General features: G+C 39.5%; 1 pseudogene across 1 annotated transcript; it reads right to left on the bottom strand.

The window, feature by feature from the left end:
• Nucleotides 1-1,734: 1,734 nt before the first annotated feature.
• On the bottom strand, nucleotides 1,735-4,761 carry LOC116531738 (annotated as a pseudogene). The gene has a single exon (XR_004260556.1). The product of XR_004260556.1 is annotated as an NEDD8-activating enzyme E1 catalytic subunit pseudogene (transcript).
• Between the last annotated feature and the right edge of the window lie 1,394 nt (nucleotides 4,762-6,155).

Below are 6,155 nucleotides of genomic sequence, written 5' to 3'. Positions count from 1 at the left end.
ACAAGGGATCTGTAGCTAGCCCAGGCTTTCTGAGTTACTCCTTGCACAGATGGGGTGGAGGGTGGGCAGGGACCAGAGCTGGGGTGGAAGGTGGAGGAGCATCTGAGAACAGGCAGGCCTAAAGGGCAAGGGCAGGAGAGATAGAGTCAGAGGGGTGGGCAGACATGGCTCGCTGGCACTTAATAGCTATATAATAAGCATCTCTTGAAGGAAGAAAGGGAGGAGGAAGAGAAAGAAAGAAAGAAGCAAAGAAAGAAAGAGGTTGCTAGGACCAAGAGCTAGGCAGCCAAAAAAGCATTTTTTTTTTTTAATAGAATATACAAGACAAGAATGTCCATGCAGGTGCACTGGCCTAATGCTTCAGTGGGGTGGCAAATACACACACGCACACACAGACACGGACACATAGACATATACAGATATACACATATATCATTCTCTCCTACAATGTATACATCTGACTTGTGTAACAAATAGAATATTGTAGTCATGATGGTGAGTGACTTCCAAGGCTAGGCCATAAAAAACTATGGAGGCTTCCACCTTGCCATCTCTGGGATCACTTTCTCTGCAGGAAGCCAGCCCTCACGTTGTGAGGACTCTCAAACAGCACTGTGGAGAGTTTCACCTTTTGCCAAAAGCCCATACCACCCATCCAGCCATGCGGTGAGCCAATTCAGAAACAGATCCTCCAGCCCCATTCTGGCCTTCAGCTCCAGAAGACAGCAGCCCTGGCCGAAAGCTTACAGAAGACCTTGAGCCAGCATCACCCAGCTAAGCTACTCTCGCTTTCCCAACCCACAGAAACTGTGAAGTAACAGTTTACTGGGGTTTTATGCCCAGGTAACTTGCTAAGCAGCAATAGACAACGAACACAAACTATATACACACATATTTTTCTGTATATTTAATTCATAATACAATGCATATATAGTTTTTCATCATTATCAAAATAATATGGATTCACTGAAGAAATCTTATAAGTACTATTATGATTCCCATTTTAATAGACATGGAAGCTGAAACAGACAGTTCAAGTAACTTATCTAAGCAATAAGCAAAGGAGATAGAATTTGATCTCAGGAATTCTGAGTCTATCACTATCTCATAGGATGGCACACTCTGGCTGACATTTTGTTGCATTTCCCTCCAGTCTTTTAAAAATACAGTTTAAAAAAATTCATAGACTTTACTTTCTAGAGCGCTTTTAGGTTTACAGAAAAATTGAACGGAAAGTACAAAGAGTTCCCATATATCCCCTCTCCCCTGCCCTTCTCCCCTTTTGCCTAGTTTCCCCTACTGTTAACACCAGGCATTAGTGTGGTGCATTTTTTACAACTGAGAAGCTGATATAGATGCATTAAGTCTGAGCTGACATTAGGTTTCACTCTTTATGTTCTACATTCAATGGGTTTTAACAAATGCATACTGCTGTGTAGCCACTATTACCGTAGCATACAGACTCGTTTCCTGCACTCAAAATCCCCTGTGCTGCACCTGTTCATCCTTCCTATGCATGCCATTCTTAAGCAGAGCTAATACTATATATACTAATTTTACAGTTTTGAAATTAATATTGCATAACAAGTATTTTTTCATGTCAGTAAAACTTATTTATAAACACTATTTTTAATGCTTGAACAACATCCTATGTGTGCATGGATGAACCATAACTAAATTTATCTATTCCCTATTGTTGGGCATCAAAATTGTTCTCCCAGGATTTTTGTTTTTCACAATATACGATTTTATTAATAAATCATGCAAAAGCATCAGTGATAACTGTTTGAACATGAAATTTTTTAAATAGCCATGTCTTGGTGTTAATTTTGTGCATATTGGCCTCTCTGGCACTACAAGTAAACAGATGAAAATACTGCCCATTTTCATGCACAGGTATTCAGCTATAACACCGTTGACAAATTACGGACAAGATAAATTCTGCAATAATTAATATTCATTTGGATGGCCATAATTAAATGAATATTAAATAAAGGATAGCCTATGTTCAATATACTCCAGATGACAGATTGTAATATCTAATATTATGTAAAAATTGATTCTTTATTTTATTTAAAGGGACATCTTTTGTGTATCTGGGTACTCAAATGAAAACTAGGAATGCATTCTTTGACCATAATAACAAAGTTCACATAGAAGAGGGTGTGTGCTTCCACCTCTAAAAGAGGCAATACATTTTCTCATAATCTCTCTCTCCAGGTATCATTTCCCATATTATTGATGAAAATGTTTACAAGCACCAACACCAAAATCCCATCTTGAAGGGAAAGTTACAAAGTTAAAAAAGAGTGGTTCATTATAGAAAAAAAGTCAAACCATAGCAACACCATTGCTAAAAATGACATCAATTAAAGGTCTTAGCATCCACAAAGTATATTATTTCCATGAGTTTTCTATTATGTGCAGATTTTCCTTAAGAAATAAAACGAAGTTTGAATAGCACAGTCTGCGGTGCGGTGACATCAGCAACCGCCAGTTCTTATCCATCAACAAGCCCCAATTCTTTCAATGCTTTGGAGAGATTTGGCCTTGTTCGTTCTTCAATAGAGGTTACCGACTGTAAGTAAAGTGTTCTATTTTTTCCCTCTAGGGTGGCTGGGATGCCTGGAGATTTCATTTGCAGAGAAGCACTATTGGTTAGATAATCCAAAGCTTCCTGTAGTTTAGCTGATAAAGAAAATTGAATATTTTGAGGAAGCTGGCTACAGGCTGGGCAGTTTTCCTTTCTCTCCGCTTCAAATGTGTATGTATACAGCCCATCTACATCACTGAAAACCAAGTAATTATTCAAGGGAATGTATGCACTTGTGGCTATTTTAAAAACCTCAGTGGCACACACAGCTGCAATGACTGCATTTGTGGTAGCTGCTGCAGGAATGATTCTTTTTACTACCCCTTGAGTGAGTCTATATGTAACACCCCTAATATTATATTGTGATGCTCTCTCTAGAGATTTTTGGAAAATCCGTTGTATATGTTCAGGATCATCTCCATCTAATGGAACACCTTCTCCAAAAGGCTGCTCCTTAGGCCACTGCAACATCCTTACATACTCAATACAGTGCTCTGGTACCCTGGGCATAGATGCAATGGTACACATGGGAAAACTAACCTGTGGTGGATAAAGTTCCAGCGTGCATTCGATACAAGCAGTCATTCCAGGCAGAATCAACCGGGCGTTTCCTTTAAAACCTTCTGTCCCTCCATCTATCAAAGGGATAATGGAGCTTGGATCTAAGACACCATCTTCATAATTTAGAAGAGATATCGGCATGCCATTTATCCAACTTCTGGCTATGATAGAGTCCAGTCCACAGACAATAATATGAAATTGTAGATAGAAAGTGTCGTTAAAATCTTGAATCTTGCTGACAGGTGGAACTACATTGCAATTAGGAACTCTGTCATTTAGAAATTCTGCAGCAACTTCAGCCTTAGGTCTTCCAACACCTTTAGGCCTAAATAAAAACTGCCTATTTAGATTGGAAACGTCTATAGTGTCCATATCTATAACATGAATCCGTCTAAAACCAGACAAGGCCAGATTTTTCAGGAGCTCACATCCTAAGCCTCCAGCTCCAATGACGAGAATTTTACAAGTATCTAACAAGAACGGGAGAGATGCAGTGCTCGGTTCGAAATCAGGGTGTGTGAAGGGTCCAGATCGCTCGAGGAACTTCTTTATAGGGTTCCAGCGACCTTCCCAGTCTCTAGTGTCCCCACACCCACCATCAACAGCAATTTTCTCAGCCAGCAGCTCCTCTATTCTCCTTCTTTTCTTCTCCGGCTCCTTGCCATCGGCCATATGGTTCTCCCCCTTTTCCCTCCCAGGATTTTTTTTTTTTTTTTAGTCCTGGAATGGGGGACCCTTGACAATTGAACTCAGCATCCTTAATTTAAGTGTGCATTTGTCTAAGGATGTGTGTGTCAGCTTTGACAAGTAGGTACAACTGCTGCAATTCCAACATCCTTAACCTGGCTCTGTCAGAAACTTGAAAACTATTGATTCTAGGTTATTTGTAGCCTGCCAGAGCACTTGTTCTTATCCTCTCTCCCCCGACCCCAACTTGGCTTTTAGAGTAAGTTTTCTTCAGTTTCCAAAAAATGAATCATTGTGAATACAAAATGGCTAAGAGTATATCTTTGGACACTATACCCCACAGCAGACACAGGCTGACCCAACGGGGGCCCTTCCAGGATTAACAAGGATCTGAGAACATAGAAGTAGGGGCAATAAAGGAAATTGATGTTCTCTGAGATTTATTTGTCAAATATTTTGTATATCTTTTGCCCATTCCCAAATTCCTTTACTTAATTCTAAATTTGATTTTAACAGCCTACAAATTCTTATTGGATTAAATCTTTATGATTTATCTGTACTTTTGAGTTCCTGTAATTGAAAATTCCATTTATATGTGATTTTCTTATTACTATAGTATTTTTTTGTACACCAGAGGACCCCTGGATCTGTATTTCAGGAAGGTACATAAGCCAGTTTGGACTGGCCTAATAGTCAGATTGTCATTAATAAGAAGGAATGAAGCACACAAAATGTAAGCCTCAGGTTTAAGCCTTGCCCTGCCCTCCACCTACAACACCCTCTCTCTCTCTCAGTCTCTCTCTCTTTCTCTCTCTCTCTGCAATCTGATGCTCAGATAGAAAGCTGGGTTCTAACCTGTGTGATTTTGATAATCCTTAGTGCTAGTATTGATAGGAGAAGAACGTAAAGAATTTAGAAACTAGAAGTGGCAAACCTGAACTGGCAATTGCAAGACTGTAAGCCACTGACTTTGATTAAAGAAACATTGTCTCACTCACAATGGGCAGTTTGTCTTCTAATTCTGAGAAAGTTAACCTAAAAAGAGTGAAGCACAACCTTACTTTTTGTTTTAATGTGTTACTGGACATTCAGATTGAAGAATAAAAATGTATACGTATAACCTGCTGAATGAATGCAGTATAGTTTAGATAGCACAGTTGGTTTTTCCAATGAAAATTATTAGGCCACAGTAAAATGCTGGGTTAATCTGTCAAACTTTCAGTAGAAAGTTCAGGAACTCTAACAAATAGAGGGGCCAACAGACTTTACTGAAAATTAATACAAATTTTAGTCAGGTGACTAGCAATAAGCTTTTAAGGTCATCATGTTACAATCTATTATAAGTTTTGCTCTACCTCCAGCAAATGTTCACATATAACATTGGAATCATTAAACTGGTTAAATATGTGATGATAACACAACAAGTCTCTAGTATCTCACATCTAGAAGATTACAACAGACTTCTGAATTCCCTTCCCCTATACCTCAGGCATAGAACAGACTCCCCTCAGCATAAAGGTTCCTATGGCAATGATTATTAACCAGGGATGGGACCTAGAAGGGTATGGCTGACATATTGGAATTGGGTGGGGAAAGGAGGAGGATTGATGTAGCATCTCAGGTGATTTTTAGACACCCCTCATGGTGAGCTACTAATACGGTTTTAACAGGTATGCCAGGTTCAATCCTGCCCAAATATAATCTCTCCTTCCTCAATACCATGATACTAATTTTTCTTAAATTATTTACTGTATCATCACATTCCCCTTCTTACACACCTTCATCGTCTACCAGTTGACGCTCATACTCCTCAGCTTGACTTTCAAGAAACACTGCACCTCCCGCTCCCACCATCGTCATGAAGCTTCATAAGATTAGAAGTTCGGTATATCTCCTACTACCCCTTGCCATAACATTACCTTTTGAGAATGGTGCTAGAAAATCAGTTCATTTCAACAATTTTTTAAAAATTTTAAGCTCTAACATGTATGGCTTTGAGGGACCCAAGGGTAAATAAAAGCCAGGATCACTGTTCTAAGGAGTATAAAAGTTGGCTGGAGAGAGGAGAGGAAACCGGCCATTGCAGCTTCATAGGCTGTGTGCTTCGCTTGGGCACAGAGAGTTGAGCCTTGAGTGATGGGAGGTCACGGTGGCTTCTAGGAGGGGCCAATTTGAGAAATGAAATCCAAAAGGTGAGCAGGAGTTTAGCAAAGAAAGGGAAGGCAGGACATTAAAGCCAGAAGGAAAAGACTGCATATAAAAAGGTGAGAAAAAGTAACCAGTTTAGGATGGATGAGTCATCTGTGGATAGTTG

This window comes from Sapajus apella, unplaced genomic scaffold (genome assembly GCF_009761245.1).
Source record: "Sapajus apella isolate SASKATOON/1434 unplaced genomic scaffold, GSC_monkey_1.0 scaffold72, whole genome shotgun sequence".
NCBI lineage: Eukaryota > Metazoa > Chordata > Mammalia > Primates > Cebidae > Sapajus > Sapajus apella.
Note: the sequence above shows the minus strand (reverse complement) of the source record. Positions and strands in the feature narration are given on the sequence as shown.